This window comes from Sturnira hondurensis, unplaced genomic scaffold (genome assembly GCF_014824575.4).
Source record: "Sturnira hondurensis isolate 20B ecotype Veracruz unplaced genomic scaffold, ASM1482457v3 Scaffold0018877, whole genome shotgun sequence".
Classification (NCBI taxonomy): domain Eukaryota; kingdom Metazoa; phylum Chordata; class Mammalia; order Chiroptera; family Phyllostomidae; genus Sturnira; species Sturnira hondurensis.
This window is the reverse complement of record NW_028091508.1, coordinates 2,497,212-2,519,317: the sequence shown is the minus strand read 5'-3', so window position 1 is coordinate 2,519,317 and position 22,106 is coordinate 2,497,212. Positions and strand designations below refer to the sequence as shown.

At 38.7% G+C, this 22,106-nt stretch overlaps 1 protein-coding gene across 1 annotated transcript in view; it reads right to left on the bottom strand.

Moving 5' to 3' along the window:
* The window catches only part of EPDR1 (ependymin related 1), a 30,769-nt gene that overhangs the window by 7,673 nt on the left and 990 nt on the right, over positions 1 to 22,106 (bottom strand). The gene's annotated exons all lie outside the window — the stretch shown is intronic.

Sequence of the window (22,106 nt, the reverse complement as noted above, 5' to 3'; positions counted from 1 at the left end):
TCCCATACCATTCTTAACCTCCCCCTGTCTATTTTGTACCTATCATTTATGCTTCTCATTCCCTGTACCTTTCCCCCATTCTCCTTCCTTTTCCACCCCACTGATAACCCTCTATGTGATCTCCATTTCTGTGGCTCTGTTCCTGTTCTAGCTGTTTGTTTAGTTTGTTTATGTATTTGTTTTTGTTCTTTTTAGGTTTAGTTGTTGATAGTTGTTTTTTGTAATTTCACTGTTTGTATTTTTGATAATCTCTTCTTAGATAAGTGCCCTTTAGCATTTCATATAATAAGGGCTTGGTGATGATGAACTCCTTCAACTTGACCTTATCTGGGAAGCACTTTATCTGCCCTCCCATTCTGGATGAAAGCTTTGCTGGATAGAGTCATCTTGGATGTAGGTTCTTGCCTTTCATGACTTGGAATACTTCTTTCTAGTGCCTTCTTGCCTGCAAGGTTTCTTTTGAGAAATCAGCTGATAGTCTAATGGGAATTCCTTTGTACGTAACTGTCTCCTTTTCTCTTACTGCTTTTAAGATTCTCTCCTTATCTTTAATCTTAGGTAACATAATTGTGATGTGCCTTGGTGTGTGCTACTTTGGATCCAACTTTTGGGGGACCCTCTGAGCTTCCTGAACTTCCAGGACGTCCATTTCTTTTGCCAGATTGAAAAAGCTCTCCTTCACTTTGTTTTCAAATAAATGTTTGATTTCTTGCTCTTTTCTTCTCCTTTTGGCACCCCTGATTCAGATGTTGGAACATTTAAAGTTGTCATGGAGGTTCCTAAATGTCTACTAATTTTTTTTGAATTCTTGTTTCTTCATTCTGTTCTTGTTGAATGTTTATTTCTTCCTTCTGCTCCAAACTGTTGATTTGAATCCCAGTTTTCTTCCCTTCACTGTTGGTTCCCTGTACATTTTCCTTTATTCCACTTGCATAGCCTTCACTTTTTCCTCCATTTTGTGACTATACTCAACCAATTCTGTGAGCATCCTGATTACCAGTGTTTTGAACTCTGCATCAGACAGGTTAGCTATCTCTTCATTGCTTAGTTGTATTTTTTGTGGAGCTTTGATCTGTTCTTTTATTTGGGCCATATTTTTTTTGTCTCAGTGCTCCTGAAAGGGGTGAAACTTTAGGTATTGGGCAGGGCGGTGCAACCCACATTGCTGTGTTGTGGCACTGCATGTGGAGGAGGGGTCAGAGAGGGAACAATGCTGGTTGTTCAGCTCTTGGACAACTTTCAGTCACTTCCTCCACTATAAACAAGTAGATTGGGCCCTTTTGGTGCTGATTTCCAGGCAGGTGAGTTTCTGTATATTCTAGGACCTGTTGGTCCCTCCAATGAACTCTCCTATGAGGCTGGAAGTTCCTCCTATTGCCTCAATCCCCACAGCTTTTTTTAGTCAGAGGTTTGAGGCTTTATCTCTTCTTGCTGCAACTCTGGCTTATGTGGTCTCTTCCCCAGTTTTTCCTCCCAGTTTACCTGCACCCATACATGGGACTACCCACCCCACCAGTAGCCACCTCACCCACCCTGGTCCTCCCTTCACCACCTTGCTTCAAGTCCTCTCTGCCCCATCTTCCCAACTCCACCCCTCCTACCAGTCTGGATGAATGTTTCTTCTTTAACTCCTTGGTTGTCAGACTTCCATATAGTTCAATTTTCTGGCAATTCTGGTTGTTTTTCGTTTTTAAAATTGTTGTTCTTCTTTTGGGTGTGTAAAGAGGCACAGTATATCTATCTACCCCTCCATCTTGGCCAGAAATCTAAAAGTTTACCTTACTATGATTAGACAAAACCTTTTTTTAAATTTAAATAATTATTTTATTTTTCAATTACAGTTGATATACAATATTATATTAGTTTCAGGTGTACACCCAAGTAATTTGACATTATATAACTTACTAAGTGATCATCCCAATAATTCCTATACTCATCTGACACCATACATAGTTATTGGGATATCTAATAACTATCATTTACTACATTCTCTATGCTGTACTTTACATCCACATGACTGTTCTGTAACAACCAACTGTGTGCCTTAATCCCTTCACCTGTTTCACTATTCTACCAACCCCCTCCCATCTGGCAACCACCAAAATGTTTTCTATGTCTATGAATCTGCATCTATCGTGCTCATTTATTTTGGTTTTTAGATTCAATTTTTGGAAGATAGATATTTATTGCCATTTTATTATTCATATTCACATTTTTAACCCTTTTTCTTCTTCTTCTTAAAGAAGACCCTTTAAAATTTAATGTAATACTGGTTTGGTGATGATGAACTCCTTTAGCTTTTCTTATCTGGGAAGGTCTTTATTTATGCTTCGACTCTAAATGATAGCTTTGCTAAGTAGAGTAATGTTGATTGTTGGTCCTTGCTTTTCATCACTTTGAACATTTCTTTCCAATCCCTCTGGCCTGCAAAGTTTCTGTTAAGAAATCAGTTGACAGTGTCTTAAGAGTTCCCATGTAGAAAACTACCTGCTTTTCTCTTGCTTCTTTTAAGGTTTTCTCTTTGCATTTGACCTTTGAGTTTTAATTATGATGTGTCTTGATGCGGGCCTTTTGGGGTTTATCTTGTTTGGGACTCTTTGTGCTCCCTGGACTTGTATGTCTATCTCCTTAAAGAGATTAAGGTATTTTTCCATTATTATTTTTTCACATAGGTTTTCAGTTTTTGGCTCTCTCTGTTTTCTTTCTGGCACCTCCATGCTGCACCATGTTGGTGTGCTTGATGTTGTCCTAGAGTGGGCAACCTTTACACTAACCTCATTTGTTTGGATTCTTTTTTCTTTTTTCTGTTTTAATAGGTCTTTTTTTGCTTTCTTACGTTACAGGTCACTGATTTGATTCTTGGCTTCATCCACTCTTCTTTGATTAATTACTCTTCATTTCAGCTCTGGTGGTGAGGTTCAGTAGGTTGGAGCATCATCCCACAAACCAAAAAGTCACAGGTTTGATTTCCAGTCAGGGCACATGCCTAGGTTGAAGGCTTGGTCTGAGGTCAGGACACCTATGAGAAGCAATCACTTGCTGTCTCTTGCATCAATGTTTCTCTCCCTCTTTTTTCTCTTCCTTTCCTTCTCTATAAACACAAAATCAATAAGGATGTCCTCATGTGGGGATTTAAAAAACTCTACACTTCAGTTAGTATATTCTTCATTTCTGACTCTTTTTTACAGTTTCCATGTCCTTTATATGCTGTTGATATTATCACTAAGTTCATTGAGCAGTGTTTTGAATTCTGCATCTAGGAGACTGCTTGTGCATTTGTTTTTCTGGAGTTTTGTTCCATTCTTTCACATGGGACATGTTTGTTTTTCTGGAATCCTGTTCTATTCTTTCATATGGGACACGTTCCTTTGTCTCTTCATTTTGGTGGCCTCCCTGTGTTTGTTTCTATGTATTAGGTAAAGCTGCTACAATTCCCTGGCTTGGCAGAGTGGCCTTATGTGGTAGGTGTTCTGTACGGTCTAGAGGCAGAGCCTCCCTGACCACACAAGCTGGCTTCTCCAGGTGTACCCCACCCCCATGGATTGTGTACACTCTCCTGTTGTATTTGAGCCTAGATTGCTGTTGACACATCAATGGGAGAGATTTACTCCCAAGCCAATTGGCTGCAAGAACTGGTTGAAACTACTATGGAGGATCAGCTGTGCAGGGGCCCACCCCCCACAGAGTAGGACTTACTTCAGCAGGGCTCTGGTGCATGCTGAGTCCACCCCATGTCACTGTGGAGGTGGTTGGGTGATGATATACCAGTGTGGTCTAAAGCTGTCCACTGGGTGCACTGGCTTTGGGGCCTCCCAGAAGGTGCAGGCCAAAGTCAGCTGCTGCCTGTGTGTTACCCAGGGTCACCTGGCATGAGCTACAAAGCAATCTGCAGATGGCTGCCACTTATGCGGGTCTTGGAGATGCCCAGGTGGGGCGAAGATGCCAAACAAGGCTGGCTGCTGCTAGGGCCAGGCCTGGGGTATGGGACATCCTGAGGCCAGATGGTGCTTGTTTTGGAGATTTTAGAATAGTATGAAGCATGAGCCAAGATATGCCATTGATATAAAAAAAAGCGACTGGGCATAGCTTAGATGAGCCAGCCAGTTGGGTATAGCAAGGTTTCAGGTAATCACCAGTGTGGGACAAAGCGTATGAGCCAGACAGATGTGTACTCAGATATGATGCCTGCCTGCTAGCACTGTGGGTGGGGTCTCAGAAAAGGAACGGTGGCCTCTAGCAACATTTCTGTCTGGCTGAAATCTTATCCCCAACCCTCAACCTGATGTCAGACTATTCATTTCCTCCCCACATGTCCTTTGTGCCTTTTGAGCTACTGCCTCAGCATTGGAGATCAGAATGAATGAGTCTGTGTACGTTTGTGCATGGGCCCTTTAAGAGGAACTGCCAGGGATTCCAGAAGCCCTCTGTCTCAAGGAGGCACAATCTGCACTGGTTTTTACAGCCTGAAGTTTATAGGTACTTCTATTTCTGGCACTGGAACCCTAGGCTAAGGGACTTGGTATAGGGCTGGGGCTCCTCACTCCTCAGGGGGGCACCTCTGCAGCTGAGATATCCCTTCCAATTTTTATCTGCCACACATGGGTGTAGGACCAGCCAGTTCCATATCCCCATCCCCCTTACCAGTTTCAAAGTAGCTTCTTCTTTAAATCCCTAGTAGGACTTCCATTTGACTAGATTCCTGGTGGTTCTGAATGATGGTTGTTCTGTACTTTAGATGCAATTTTGGTGTGGTTGTGGGAGGATGCAAGTCCATTTACCTATACCTCAATCTTGACCAGAAGTCAGTGAGAAAACTTTTATGTTAGTTTTCCTACTTCAGGTTAAGGTTTATAATGTGAAAAGCACTGTAAAGAAGCTTAGGTCAAAGAATCAAGGTTTCCAGTCAACCGCTGATGAGCTGTATGATCACAGTTTTAATCTATTTATCATATGTAAAGAGAGACTGAAATTTTGAAGGTCATAGCATTATTATATAGATGATTTGAGATAATGGTTATAAAATTATTACATAAATGCAGGGATGTATAGCTTTATAGGAAAGCCTGGTTATAACAGTATTTACTATAATGAGTTAATGTTTAACAAAGAAACTAATCCATTAACTTGAGTACTTAACACTTGATCTAGTATGTAACAAAGGGTTAACTCATTCAGGTGAGATGGAGAGGTAAAAAGAGAACATTTCTGAGTGCTATAGTGGATCCTTTTGTAGAAAACCAGCAGGTATTCTCACCTCTCTCCCTTGCTGGCTTCTTAATATACAGGCTGAGAAAGTATGTTCATACACTCATTTTCTTAGTCTCCTTTGGAGCTAGGGGTATATATCATTCTGGCATTGGAAACCTAAAGAAAACATGATCACATGTAGAGAGAGGAGATCCTATGGACATTTCTCTCAAAAGAAAAGGAGAATAAAGATGTGGCACATATATACAGTGGAATACTATTTGGCCATGAAAGAGATGAAATATTGCAATGTGTAACAACAAGTATGGATCTTGCTAAGTGAAATAAGTCAGACATAAAGGGATAATAACTGTATAATTCCATTCATATATGAGATACAAAACAGAAAGCAACAAAAGAACAATCAAAATAGACAAACTCATAGAATGGGGAAGGGAAGTAGGGGGAGGACAAAAAGGGTAAAGGGGTCAAATACATGGTGATTAAAGGAGACTAGACTTTGAAAGGTGAACACACAATGGAGTATACAGATGTATTATGAAATTGTACACCTGAACATCAAATAATATTATTAACCAATATTATCTTAATAAATTGAATTTTAAAAATTACTTTTTAAAAATTTCAGTGCAAAAAAAAAGAGGAAAGTCTCTGTCCTATTCCTCTTCCTTAATTTCTTGTCTTTGAACATAGTTGGGTAAGAACACGTGCTTGGAGTGGCGGCAGCCACCATTAGACAATGAGGCAACAAGTCAGTAACTAAATGTCATCTTGCAACTAAAAGCCAACTCCAAGCACATTCTAAGAATGTCAGAGTAGGTGACTGGAGAAGAACCTTGGGCCTTGATGAAACCAAACATTAAATTACAGAAAAGAGAATGGACAAATATTAGATTGTGATTACAAAAGGACTTTGGCTTTTATAAAAGAAATTGGACAAAGTTTGGATTTGTGTAATATGCAACATAATAGATTAGTAATGCGTGCCGGCTCTCTGACTCTTAGCAGGAAGAACTGAGCTGCAGCCTCTTGCCATTCTGGCGTAAAACTAGACAGAGTTACACCCTCCAGTGATTATGAGACATAAAAGAAAAACGTTATTTTGGAATTGTGGTGCTAGACACAAACTCATTGTGCAGGCTGATGCCAACCAAATACAACCAAAGGAAAGTTAAGTTACTTGGGAATGCAGCCCTAGGAAAAGTAAAATCAAAGCGTGATTATGTGTGCAATTTAAGAACGTGTAAGGTGATGGATCTGTACTACTTGGATCCTAGTTCAAAAGAGGAAAACTGCTCAAGAAATTGAAAAAAACATTTCCCCCAAAATGTATCTGGATGAATATTGGCAATGTGTAGGCATATATTCTTTCATCCAATGAAACATAATAAAAAACTTCTCATGAGACAACAGGTCAACATAACTTGTCTTTCCACTACCACTAAAAGAAACAGCCTCATTAATATTGAGATATCCCTGTTGCTCTGGTACATAATGATTTCTAGAACTACATGTCAAGTGGTATTAAACAGGTTGGGAGGGTACAAGAATAGTCATTTTTATAGAACCAGCACTATGCTTTTCGGTAGAAATATGTCAGTTCCCTGCACATTGAAATACAAACACACATACACACACCCTTCCAGCTAACAGTGAATGAAACTAAAATATAAATGTTATTTTTTTTACATTCACTGGGACTTGGGATAATGCTACATTTATGTAGTATTTAATTCTACATAAAAGGAACGATGTGTGACCACAAGAATAGCTTTCTAGTGAAAAACATGACTTATCAAAGTAGAAAATGCAGAAGAGGCAGTGTACAGGCTATAGGAAACAAAAAAATAGCAGCAGTGAACTTGAAGGTACACCAGAGCTAAGAGAAAAACAAAGTGATGAAAGGTTAATGAAAAGATAAGAAATTTGGGGGACAGATGTAAGAGAACTAATACATGTAAGTAGAGAAATATTTCAGGGAACAAAGAGAGAAGACAGAGTATTAAACCTCCAGAAATAGTAGATAAAACTTCCCTACAGCTGTATATAATCTGGAAATATTAATTAATAAAGTTCAGGGTTATTGGAAACAACCTACAAAAACTTGGGCAGAAAAAAATTATTAACACTAAACCAAAATCACTTTAAAATCAGAGTTTTCTTCTAGATCTCTAAATGCCATAAAATATTTTTAAGCCATATTTTAAGCCAAATATTTCTAAATGCCATAAAATACTTTTAAGCAAAAATATTATTTTTACCTAATGAATTGTGTACTCCCCAAATCACCATTATTTAAGACAGCAGTAAGTAGATGTTCTCAGGCATTCAAAGTCTCTGAAAGTTTTCTGTCTGAATAAAATTAATTGAATATGTTTTCTAGTTAACTGAAACATGAATCAAAACAAAGGATTCAGGTAAATAAGAATATTAGTATAAAAGAAATTACAGTGACAAATAAAATGTGTAAAATAATACATTTTTAATATTACACCTTGTGGTAAAGTTACTTATACATTTGCACAAATGCACACATGAGAAAAATTTAACTGTGTTTCAACCAGCAAAGGATTTGACCTTTTAGAGGTTTGAACTGCACGATAAAAGAACAGAAACTATTCAAACACTTTAAGTTCTTTTCAACATACCTAGTGATATAGAAATAAATACTTGTCCTTTACCAAAACAACAACCACCAGCACAGCAAATCTGCATCCTCCTTAAAAATAACTGACACCTCACAAGAGTGGCCCCTCTGGGGCCCCACAGGTAAGACAGACAACACCTGGAGCTGGGTCAGGAGGAGAATCATTGTCCAAAATACAGAGTATGTGACAAAGGGGACAAGTAGAGGCTCAATTCAAAGAAAGAGGCCTCCCACATCCAGAGGAAACACATGAACCTCACCAGAATACTGCATCTGTGTTCTGTGTTCATGATGTGGTGTTTCAATGGATATCAAATCTGGGGTAGATTCTCTCCCAGGAGTGTGGGCTGATAGATTTGTCCCCTGGTCCATTGTCCTGTTTCTCCTGAAATTAGAGCTTCCACCCTCTTGTGCTTTCTGCACACTTGCTGCGATGGCCTCCCCACTTCCTCCAGAGCCTGTCTGCAAAGAGTTTTCCCGGGGCAGCTACCTTTTGTTTGGAGGCCATATGTCCTGAGAGCTTCTTCTTTCTTTGGAGGGGCTCAGAGCAACACAGGCACCTGTTAGGGAGTCTGATTTTTCAGATAGCCTCTCAGTCCAAAGAGGATCCAAGAAAAGAGGAAAAGAACATGGCTTCTGAAGAAAACCACTGACACTTGGAAAACCTTCAATACCCATATTGGGGGAAATACCCCAAAACTGAGATTGAGGAGCAAGAGAGACACTTGGGGAAGTGTTTGATGAGAGAACAGCTGGGAAGAGGCTCCTGCATGAAAGGCACATGGGGGATCCATTTTCGGAAGTTGTGAGATGCCCTCCAAGGGAGGGGTCCACTACAACTCTCCTTAGAAACTTTTAAAAATATGGGTATATGGTGTAATTTGATGTCAAAAACTCTTCTTAATAAAGGCGCTATATGATATAAAATATAAATGAATAATACACCATAAAACCATTGTACAAATCCATTAGTGTATTGTTAAAATGTAATCGAGAAGAAAAATATCAATAGACAAGGTGGAGTTGTTTTAAGAGTTATATACAAATATGATGAATAGAATCTGGATGAAATGGAAGATTTCATAGAAAAATGTAAATACTAGTCATCAAAAATGACTCAGATTGAAGCAAAAAGTTAAGTGGACCAATAACCAGAGGGGGGGAAATCTTTACAATGACCTAATGATATCTTACATCTTTGATCTTTGAACTTAAAAATAAATCAGAGATACTTTTTCAAAAGAAATTGGGTCCAAATGGTTTTATGAATTAGTATTTTCCAACACCAAGGCTTTAGAGCACAGAGAAATATAGAAAGCTTGCCAATACTTTTACAAAAATATGAAAAACCTCACATTGAAATATATAAAGCATAAACATAAAGACTACAGATCAAGCTAAATTGTGGCTATGGATTAAAAAGAAGTCTTAAGAAAAGTAATAGCAAATCAAATCACGCAAATGATTAAAGTATCATATATACTGATAAATTAGAATTTATTTCAAAAATGCAAAGATGGTTTAATGTAAAGTGATCTATTAGTTAAAATTACTAGGTTGCTAAAGCAATTTACTATCCTCCTAATTAGAATAAATTCTTCGTTAAATAGCTCATAAAATATTTACTGAGCACAATAGGGTAGCTTTGTATTAAAGTAACTGAAATATTAAAGGCATTCACATTAGAGTGGGAATCATGACAAAGAAGCGTGATATCCCTGTGGGTACATTAATTTGCCCTTCTGTTTTTTATCATGTTAGAAATTACTAACATAGTAATTTAGACTATGTTACTAACATAGTCTAACATAGTTAGACTCCTTATAGGCATGGGAAACACAAAGATGCATATTTTGCCAATTGAAATGTCAATTGGAACAACTTTCCTGAAGGGCAAAGTCATCAAAAATTTTTAAATGTGCAAATCCCTTTTCTATCATTTTTTATCTAGGAATTTATTCAAAATATATTTTTAAATGGTACACATATATTACACAAGGTTATACATGCAGTTGTTTATACTAGTGAAAAATTGAGGGTAAAGAAAGATAACTGCCCCATAATAAGGTACTGCTTAAAGAAACAATGTTCTATTCATTAGCTAGAATACCACAGTCACTAACAATGATTCTGTTAAAGATTACTTAGTGGCATGAGAAATACACACAATATTTTGTTAAATATAAAACTGCATAGCATGTTTCCATTTTAATTTTAAAATTGTATACATAAAAATAGGAAAAATCCAGAAGCACATTTACCAGGGTTGCTAAACCTGGATAACAAGATTATGAGCAATTCTTAATCTCTTTATGTTGCTCTTCTGTGTTATCTAAATTTTCCACCACAAACATGTATAATGCTAGTAACCAGAAAACCATAAAAATAGTATTTATTCATTTAACACACATTTATTGAGACTTCTTTATGTGCCAAGCACCTCTAGGTTCTAGGGAATTGCTTGTAACCAGGTTGATAACATTCTCCCTTCATTTTAAGGAGGAGAGACAATGGACAATAAGCACCAGATGACTGAAATGATAAGCCAATGTTACACAGTGAGAGTGTCCTGAGAAAAACAGAATGAGGTGCACTGTACAGTGCCTTGTGGGGACAGGTTTGTGGAATGGTCACAGAGTCCCCTTTGAGGAAATGACAATGAAAACTAAAGGAGGGCACTTCTGGCCAAAATGGAGGCATAGGCAAACACACTGTGCTTTCTCGCACAACCAAAATAAGGACACCAACAATTTAGAAACAAAATAACAACCAGAACTGACAGAAAATTGAATTGTATGAAAGTCTGACAACCAAGGAGCTGGAATAGACACATCCATCCAGACTAGTAGGAGGGGTGAAGCCAGGTGGAGAGGGTGGCGGCAAAAAAAGCACTGACATTGGGTGTGCAAGATGGCAGCTGGCAGACCCCAGGCGCAGGGTGGTGATGAGCAGACCCAGCAAGGTGGCAATCGGAAAGCGGGGCACAGCGCTCAGGGCCACTGGCTGACCCATGGTCCCACATTTGCACACAGATAAACCAGGCAAAACTGGGGAGTGAGACAGACCACACAACCCAGGGTCCCAGCATAGGGAAATAAAGCCTGAAAACATTGAAAGAAAACACCTGTAGGGATTGAGGTGCCAGAATAGACTCCAAGCCTCACGGGAGATTTTGTTGGAGAGACCCACAGGATCCTAGAATGTACACAAACCCATCCACACAGATATCAACACCAGAAGGGCCCAGTTTGCTTGGGGGAAGTGGCAGAAGGGACTGAAATCTAGCAGAGAGCAGAACAGTGCCATTGTTCCCTCTCGGATCTGGCCCCCACATACAGCATCACAACCACGTGACTGGGTTGCCCCGCCCTGGCAAACACCTAAGGCTCCACCTCTCATATGTAACAGGTGCAACAACACACACACAAAAAAAGGCCCAAACAAATGAACAGATCAAAACTCCAGAGCAAATGCATCTAAACGTCGAACAGACAGCCAACCTATCAGATGCAGAGTTCAAAGCACTGGTGATCAGGATGCTCACAGAACTGGTTGAATTTGGTCACAAATTAGATGAAAAAATGAAGGTTATGCTAAGGGAAATGAAGAGAAATACACAGGGAACCAATAGTGATGGGAAGAAAACTGGGACTCAAATCAATCAAATGGACCAAAAGGAAGAAAGAAACAGCCAACTAGAAAAGAATGAAGAGACAAGAATTCAGAAAAAAAAGAGAGAGAGGCTTAGGAACCTCCAGGACATCTTTAAACGTTCCAACATCTGAATTATAGGGATACCAGAAGGGGAAGAGGAACAGCCACAAGTGGAAAACTTATTTGAACAAATAATAAAGGAGAACGTCCCCAATCTGGCAAAGGAAATAGACATCCAGGAAGTCCATGAAGCTCAGAGTCCCAAAGAACTTGGACCCAAAGAAGAACACACCAAGGCACATCATAATTACATTAGCCAAGATAAAAATGAAGGAGAGAATCCTAGAAGCAGCAAGAGATAAGGGGACAGTCACCTACAAAGGAGTTCCCATCATACTGTCAGCTGATTTCTCAAAAGAAACATTGCAGTCAAGAAGGGGCTGGAAAGAAGTACTCCAAGTCATGAAAGGCAAGGACCTACATCTAAGATTGCTCTCTCCTGCGAAGCTTTCATTTAGAATGGAAGGGCAGATAAAATGCTTCTCAGATAAGGTCAAGTTAAAGGAGTCCATCATCACCAAGCCCTTATTATATGAAATGTTAAGGGGACTTATCTAAGAAAAGAAGATAAAAAACATGTATAGTAAAATGACAGCAAACTCACAATTATTAACAACCACACATAAAACAAAAACAAAAACAAACTAAGCAAACAGCTAGAACAGGAACAGAACCACAGAAATGGAGATTACATGAAGGGTTAGCGACAGGGGAGTAGAAGGGGAAGAGGGGGGAAAGGCACAGAGAATAAGTAGCATAGATGGTAGGTAGAAAATAGGCAGGGTGAAGGCAAGAATAGTATGGGAAATGTAGAAGCTAGAGAACTTATAAGCATGACCCATGGATATGAACTAAATAAAGATAATGTGGGTGGCAGAGGGTGTGCAGGGTGGAGGGGAATGAGGGAGGGAAATGGGACAACTGTAATAGTATAATCAATAAAATGTACTTTAAAAGACTAAAGGAAGAGAAGTCAGGAGTTGAAAGATGATAAAAATAAACTAGTTGGTATGGGTGAGCTGGCAGAATATTTTGAGGAAAAACTTAAAAAGTATGAAATATTATGTTAGATGGTGGATAAGAATCTTAAACATATAGGGGAGTAAAGTGGGGTGTATGAGAATGTGGAGAAGAAAGACAGTTTTACTTGGAAGTGGGCCATGCAGCTTTTTAGTAAAAAGGCTTTCTGGGCAGGGGGAGCAATAACACCGTGCCAAAGGGTGAGAAACATGCTGAGGTCATGGGCTAAAGTGAGTGAGCTGATGATGTAATAATGGATACACAATGGAGTGATGAGGTCATAGACAAGGTGTGGAGGGGATGGAGGAGCTGACCCCACAGGATGGTCAGGTCATTGTAAGGGTATTTACTCTGAGAGACAGCAAGGCATTGTAGGTTTTTGAGCATACAAGTGACATGATACAACATTTTTTAGCAGAATCACTTGAGATCCTGTGCTGAGACCAAAAGAGGCAATGGCAAAAGTTGGGGAACTCATGAAGAGGCTATTGCAAAAAGTACAGACAAGAATAATGAAGTTTTGGGCCAAGATAACAGTAAAGTTGTGTTTTAGTAAAGCTTTTGGGTCTATACTTAAATTAGAATCAATAGGATTTATTTATGGATTACTTGTGGCAAGGGGAGAAAAAGAAATCAACAGGGACTCCAAGGATTGATCCTAAGCAACTGGAGTTGCTATTGGCTGAGATTTTTTAAAAAAGAGAAATAAATTTTGTTTGTTTATTTGTTTATGAAGAGCCATTAGTTTTGGAAAAGTTGAGTCTGAAATGACTACTAGAGATCCAAGTGAAGAACTCAACAAAGCATATTCAGAAGAGATGTATAGGCTGGAGATATACACATGGCAGTCTTTCATGCAAAGATGGTATTTAAAGCCATGACCTGGACAAGATCAACAGAGAGGTGTATAGAGAGAAAAGCAAAGAGCTGGAAAGCCTGAGCCATAAGACATTCTACCATTAATGGTCCTAGAGAAGAGGAGGAAGAACAAAGGAGACTGAGAATGAGAGAAAAGCAGGTGGAAGAGTAAACCAGAAGAGTGTAGTCATGAAAGTCAGGTGAAGAATGTATATCAAGATGAAAGAACTGTAAAATAAGAACTGATAAAATATCAGTTGATTAGTAATGTGAAGAACATTTCTCTTGACCTTAGCAGTTTCAGATGGTGAAAGTTTGATTGGAAGGGGTTCAAGTGAACATGGGAGAAAAGAAATTGGAGTTGGCATGAGATTTGCTTTCACAATAATGAGAAAATGAGGGTTCAGCTAGTAGAATCAAGAGAAAAAAAATATTTTCTTCTTTAAAGATGGATAAAATAAAAGAAATTATAAAGGGGGGAAATAGAAGATTTTTACTGGAATTGGGGAAATAAAAGACTATCGCATTTACTCCAGGAAAAACAAACCACTAATTGGTGGAATATATTCAGATCTTTGGGCACTTTGCCCCTGACCATCATCTTTGAGGTCAGAATCAGGAAGAAAGAGCTCAAGGTTAACGGAGAAAAGTAAGTATATTTTTGCAGCAGTATGGCGACTACCTCTAGCTTCTATTTATGTTAGTCTTATACCTGGCCAGTCCTTTTACTTTCCCAGACTTATCTTCCTTGAAACTTCTTGTTCTTCACTGTCTGCTTCCCCAGCACATCATCCAACATCAATCTTCTGAAATCCATAGTCAACAGACCCATCGAATTAAGAGTCTAAAAGCAAACTTTACATGCTTCCAAGAAAATCTTACTCTTGAAGAAAAACTCAGTATTGCAATTCAGTATTGGTTTATTTTTCAAGGATCAAAAGACCACAAGCAGTCGAACTTCTGAGTTAATAAAAAAGGATGGCTCCAGCCATTAAGGATCTAGAAGAAAAAGTAAAGTCAAAAGAAGCTATTCTTCTGAAATTCTGAAAATCATATTTTCATAAAATGAAAACCCCATTCATGCAAAACAGGGTTTGTGATCAAATAATTTATTGGACACTTTATACTAATTTACCTCCCTCAGCCACAAAGACACAATCTGAGAGTTTACAATGTTATTACCTGAGAGATTCGAAAGAAAACAAACATAAAAAATAGCGTGCTCTCCCCATTCCTCTTGTTAAACAAAGAAGAGCCCTTAGATAGTGCTAAAGAAGGTAGGCATCCCCATGGCCTGGCCTGGTGTGCAGAGCCCAAGCAGAGTGAGAAAGACATCCATGCAGGGAGAAACATCATAGCAGTGCCCAATTGGTTACCCATCACAACTGAATAATGGGAACCAGTTTCCTCTGAGCAGGGAGTTACAAAAATGAACTGGAGATGACTAGAATATCTACTAAATATCTACTAATTCTAATCTACTAAAATAGTAGATTAGAATTAGTGGTATTGGTATAAACATCTCTATGAATTAGAATTGGAAGCTTAGAAATAAATGTAGATGTAAAAGTGTGTATGTGTGAGTAAGTGACTGTGTGTGTGTGTGTGTGTGTTTAAACCTATAGCCCCTTGCTTTGTCTACTGACAGAGCCTGGAGCAGCCCCACCCAACAGCCAAGATCATAACTATAGCAGAGATCTTGGCTTCCAAATGTTATTCTCCAGTAAAAGTAACTAGGGCTTCTTGAGAAATGGGTTATTCCAGGACTCTGGCAGGGAAAGTACAGGTGCTCTTGGAATATCTTGTGGTTGCTGAAAACAAGGAAATCCTCACAGACTAGGAGAAGCACATGAACACAGAAGCCAACTTGAAGAAGCTTCCACCAGCTCAAAATGGAACAGTGTGAACATCAAATAGACAATAAGAGCAAGTGAAATATACACATTGTTGACAATCCTTGCTATAAATAAATGGATAAATTGAAAGTTTAATGAAGAATGGAATATGCACATGGTTTCAAAACATCTCCCTACAAAATACTATGTACAAAGTAACAAAATGTCACTTCACATTGAGGAAATCTTCCAAACAGCAGTTAATCAAGTGATCAAAGTAAACATCAGGGTGATAAAGAATAAAGTGTTACCTCTGTAATATTCCTGCCATAGGTGAGTAACTTGAATCTAATTAATTATGAGGAAATAGCAGATAAACACAAATTGAGGAACATTCTACCCAAAAAAATGTACTGTAATCTTCCAAAGTACTGAAGTGCAAGAAAGACTGAGAAACTGTTCCAGACAGAAAGAGACCAAAAACACACACCTAAATGCAATGCTTGACTATAAACTGTATCATTTTGCTGTAAAGAACATAAAAAGAACAACTGCCAAAGTCTGAATGAGACTTTAATTGCAAATGGTAGAAATGAATATACAAAGTCTGTGCAGAAGGTATCTAGCCATGTAATATGAAAAATAGAGGCATCTACTGAAGAAGATCCAAGATATAAGAAATATTGTACATAGAACAATGACATCTCGGTTCCCTTCAAAATTAGAAACCTTGGGACCTCACACAATTCTCCCATCACCAGCAGCCTCCCTGTTGTATTTTCCTGAACTTCACTGATAATCTGAAATTTCTCCCCACTCAAAGGTGATTTTAGGGAAAAGCCAGAAGTCTCAGGGCCAAATCTGGGCCATAGGGAGGCTGAGTCACCTGGGTGATATGATGTTTCACCAAAAAGCTGGGCCACAGGGAGGCTGAGTCACCTGGGTGATTTGATGTGTCACCAAAAAGCTCTGCAAGAGACATGAAGCATAAATGGACCCATTTTTGTGATGAAGCTGCTAATCACCAGTTGCCCATGGCTCTGGCCTTCTGAATCATCTGAAGAGCTAGCACCTGGGGAGGATTGTTCAGGCTCAATGCAAAATTTGATGCAGATTTATTGCTCTACTCAGTCATTTCGAATGTGATGTCTACACAGTACTCATGCTCACTCCACAGTGTCTACCACCTTCACAGACTAGCACAGTGAAGTCATCATTGTTTACACAAGTGCACTCCAGTCCACTCTCCTTGGCTGCCAGGTTACATCAATATCACGCTAACCATTCTCATTATATTAACAATGGTTGGACTTTTTCTGGACAGGCCTCATCATATGTTAACTTCCTGACTTTTATGCTTGTGTTGTAGTCATGCAGGAAAAATGCACACCGAGGTAATTGGGAGTTGTTGAGATATCAAGTTGCCAACTCATTCAAGTAGTTCATGTGAAAAATGGTGGCTATGGACTATAATTGCAACTTTTCTGTAAGTACAAGATAGTTTCAAAATAAAATTACATATTCAGAGAAAAATGATTCATTTGATTTTTAAACACATATAATCCCTGAAGTTAGCCAGTGTGAGAGCATGCCTGCGAACTGATTTTCCTCAGCAGATACCTGGAGGAACACTTCTGTGAGCAGTCTCATTCAGTCCTTCAGTATATACAAGGAGCTCCACAGACAGGAGAGCTTTCTGAGTTTGGGTCCAAAGCATCTTTTATCTACCCCTAAACACAAACTTAGGTGAAAAGAAGAAGGAAAAAAATGAACTGAATTTAACTACACGAAGAGACAAATGGAGAAAAATTTCAGAATCTATGTCAAATTCATCACATCACTGTATACACAAAAATTAGCCTGATGTAATAAAATGGTAGCTTTTGTGCTATCATTTAATCTTATCTGAAGCTAACTTATTAAAGAAAACCTGAATATTTAGTATCAACATTGTAGGTATCATTAAATCAAAAGACGGAAAACACGGATGTTCTGAGAATTTAAGGACCTTGTTGTGAAGCCAGGATAAGAAGCCACGTTTGGCAGTCCATGACTATCTAAATATATGCCCATCCTCTCTCTACTATATGAGGGGATTTGCTGGAAAAAAAGATAAAAGAAGTGATACTCTGTTCTCCAAGAAGTAAAGTGTTCTGGGAAAACTAAAGCAGTCACAGACTGATCAGAATTTGAATAAAAACCAGTTGCCAATACATTTAAGACATATTTTCCTTTTCATCATTTACCAAGAAAAAAAAATACCCAGATAGGTAGGATTGGTTGTTTTTTTTTCTTTAATTTTCCAATTACAATTGACATTCAATATTATATTAGTTCAGGTGTACAGTATGATGATTAGACAGTTATATAATTTACAAAGTAATCCCCCTTATAAATCTCACACTTAGATCTGACATAGTACATAGTCATTACAATATTACTGACTATATTTCCTATGTTGTACTTTACATCCCCATGACTATTTCATAACTGCCAATTTGTAATTCTTAATCCCTTCACCTTTGTCATCAGCTGTCAACCTCCTCCTATATAGCAACCATCAAATGTTCTCTGCAACTATGAGTTTGTATCTGTTTAGTTTTTTCCTTTATTTTATTTTAGATCCCACTTGTACATATTATATGGTATTTGTCTCCCTCTGTTTAACTTATTTCGCTTTGTATAACACTTTTTAGGTACATTCATGTTGTTGCAAATGGTAAGATTTCACTCTTTTTTTATGGCTGAGTAGGATCCATGGTATATATGTACCACTTCTTCTTTCTCTAATTATCTATCATTGGACACTTAGGTCACTTCCATATTGTGGCTATTATAAATAATGCTGCAATGAAGGTAGGGATACATATATCTCCTCAAATTAGTGTTTTGAATTTCTTCAGATAAATATCCAGAAGTGGGATTGCTGGGTCACATAGTAGTTCCATTTTTAATTTTTTGAGGAACCTCCTTACTGGTTTCCACAGTGGCTGCACCAGTCTGCATTCCCACCAACAGGACACAAGTGTTCCCTTTTCTCCACATCCTCTCCAACACTTTTTCTTTCTTGATTTATTGATAATAGCTATTCTGACATGTGTGAGGTGATACCTTATTGTTGTTTTAATTTGCATTTCTCTAATGATTAGTAACATTGAGCATCTTTTCATATGCCTATTGGCTATCTGTATGTCCTCTTTGGAGAAGTGTCTACTCCTTCAGGTTCTCTGCTCATTTTAGAATTGTTTGCTGAATAGTCTTCTAAGATTTATCCTTGACTTGTCAACATATATTATCTTAATGCCTCTCTGATCACTCTACATAAGTAGCTTTGTTAATTGCAACACCACAACCCAACCTACTATTTTGTAATGGAAGCAGTAAGTTATTGATATTCTAACAAATTCATTCAATATCTACATTGCTTGTTCAAAAAAATTCAATGTGTTAACTGATTATGAAAGTAAATCTTGCCTTTCCTTGTCTTCAAATATAATATTCATGAGTTTAGTCAAGGGATCAGGAAAGACAGATGGAACCAGAAAACAAAATAGTATCAATTACTAACATTTCCCATTCCCTGCTAAGGCTCATCTTATCTCAAGTTCATAAAGTTGTTTAATCTTTTCCATCTTCTCTGGATAAAGAGAGCCTGGAAAATCAGAGTCATTTCACAGTAACTATCAGTGGGATTTTCCGTAACTATCTGAATGCAAAATAAAAATCTTAAGAAGTTGATCCAACTCTAAAACTTACTTGTCAATTTAGGAATAAATACGAAGAGACAACCCACCCATATTTTCTTCAAATAACATCTGGTTTTTTGGCCAGACTGCTAATACCTGAAAAGGTTTCTGAGTTTGTTTCAACCAATCTACATTTAAGGAGCTTTAAAATTCATTTATGCTTTAAACATTCTTTTCTACATCTGATTTAGGGCCAGAGATTGGGCCATGAGACAGAACCTTGCCAAGAAACTGGAAAGAGGGGGAATAATGTTAAAGGGAGAATATATGTTAAACTGTGAAATCAATTGATGGACCAAGGTAGGGAAATAAGATAATACCACATGGACAAAAAAGCGTCTAGACCAGCAAGGTTTAGTGTGGCCCCCTAAAGATACAATACGCACACCTAAAAACCATATAGGCCAATCATGGAGCTATAGCAGAAAAGCTGCAAAGACAGACCTGCATAGACTCACTCTGCCAAGGCTCTGTGCAGAGTCAAAGGAATCTGGATGAGCAATGAGCCAGTGAGACAGCATCTCTATAGTGAAAATGAGTGCATCATTTTATTTTAGCCAGATTTCTCTGAGCAGGCCTGTGTTATTCACGATGGAAAGCTCAATATTGAGCATACAGCCTAGCCTAAAGCAAGCAAACATTTGAGTCAGTGAATTTGTTCCAGCTCTTTGCTCATAATCTCCTGAGTATAATTTGGCTCCCACAGAGTTCTGCCTACAGGGAGAAAATAACCTGGTCTTGCAGATTTGAGAATTCTGGCCCCATGCCAGCTATAGCACTCATTGAAATATACAGTTTAGCATTTGGACTTGCTTACTTGACTCAGCTCCCAAAGGAAGGGCCCTTGAGTACCCGGAGAGATTAGGTTTCTGAGCCCACAGGACTGGCAGCGAGTCTCCAGGCCATGGTAAATGTATCAGGGTGGTGATGATGATGGTGGTGACAGGGACAACTACAGCCATTGCTGAACAACCTCTATGTGTCAGACACTGCACTGTGTGCTTTACACACTTGAATCCATTTAATCCTTACAACAATCAGATTAGGCGTTATTGGTATTACTATGTTGTAAATGAGGAACCTTAGGCTCTGGAAGTTTTAGTAACTTATCCAGAGACCCACATTAGAAATCTGGATTCAGAACTACATTTGTCTGACTCTAAATCTTATTCTCCTAAATTTTGAAAATACTACCTCTAGAGGATCTCTATCCTTCTCCTGACCGCACTCCTCTGCTTTATCAGTGTGCTTTGGGCCACCCAGTCCACCTTCGGCATGACTATCCATCAATCACCACTGCTCCCCCAGCCTTCATATCAATGCACATAAAGAGCACCAACCAACCTTTAACCAGAAAGCCAAACCCTATCTCAGTGAACAGTGTCACCATCACCCATCTCTTCCATGCCATTATATGGCTTGGAAACCAAATGATGCTTCCCTCCCCATCACCACCTCAGCCACACACTGTTGAATCATTTGCACATCCTTCAATAAACCTCTTCAACACTTTCTTAGTGTGTCCACTTCTCACTATCACCATTGCCACTGCCTGTCTTTCACCTGGACCTCTACAAAAGTCTTCTGGGCATGTTCTTCTTTCTACTCTTGCTCTTCTTCATTCTCAACCATGCATCTAGTGATCTCTATATTATCCAATCATGGCATTTCACTGTTTAGAAATCCTTAGTGGAGCCCCAACCACTTGTCATACTCTGTGCTTCAGTTCTAACAGTGATAGGCCTATAGTTTTTGGAATATATTCAGCAACGTCTGCTCCAGGATGACACACAAGGCAAGCCTGCAATACACTCACATTTTCCCAAACCATTCTTCCCTTCACACCTCCACTGGTCAGTTTATATAGGAGCATTGGAGCTCACTCATATTTCACTTTCTCTGGGAAGCCTGGGCGGCCACATGAGGCATCTCATCACATGTAACAGCTCATCCCTCGTCTCACTCTATGGAAATTTTTTATTTATGTGACTCCAGCCCCAGACTATGACCTCCCTGAAGCCCAGGACCCACTCTATTTATAAACAGTGCCCCTCCACACACACACACATACAAGTGCATGTAGAATGAATGAATGAATGAATACAAGAAGCTGGTATACAACAGGTGTAAAAATCTACCCCTCCTCTTCAAGTCACAGCTGTGGATCTTAAGAAAGTTGCTTCATCTTCCTAGACCTCAGATTTTCTATAAAACAACTATCATAAATCTTACACTGCCAAGTCCCTGTGAGCTTTAAACCAAATCATGTAGTATGTGGAAAGTCCTCAGCACCATGCTTGGTATACAACATGTTAAAATTTTGGTTGTTACTATTACTAGCACTGTGTCCTTGGAGATCTAACAAAAAACATTCATGTTCTTTGAAATCTGTGAAAGGCCTCACAGATAGTCCTAGACCCCAGGATGACTTGGCTGTGCTGGGCCTCCTCAGCACTGGTGTTTTACATTTTATAATGCATTATCTTGTACTTTTGAAAGTACTGCTTTGAAAGGATCCCACATTTCCTCCCAGTTGCCTAATACTCAACAAAAGGTTTTAGGTGAATTTGATATCAAGATTTGCTGCACATGTTACTCCCCACTGGGGCTTTAGCCCATGGACATTCCCATGGCTCCTCCTTCTGATGAGGCAGATGCCACACAGAAAAACTAATATAACCTGAGAGGAGCACACAGAGAAATGGGAAGACTGGAAAATTGACAGGTGGTGATCCCAAAATAGAAACCAGGGCTTAAAGGGGTCAGAAGTAAGCCAGGTCTCAGAAAGGGGATGTCCTTTGTCACAACAGATATGGAAAGGAGAATTATAGACCAGTGGTTAAAAATATATACACGAAGTGTAGCCCTTTAATGGAACATTGTGCCGCCATTAAAAAATAGATAGGAAGCCAACTAATAAAATGGCAAATGACACAGACATTATGTTATATAAAAAAGATACATATAATATGTGTTTTTGATCCAAGGATGTAAAACTTGCTTTGAAAAAATTTAAGGGAGTAGACCAAAATTCTAATAGTTGTAACAGGGTGATTAATTTGTGTGTGACTTTTTCTT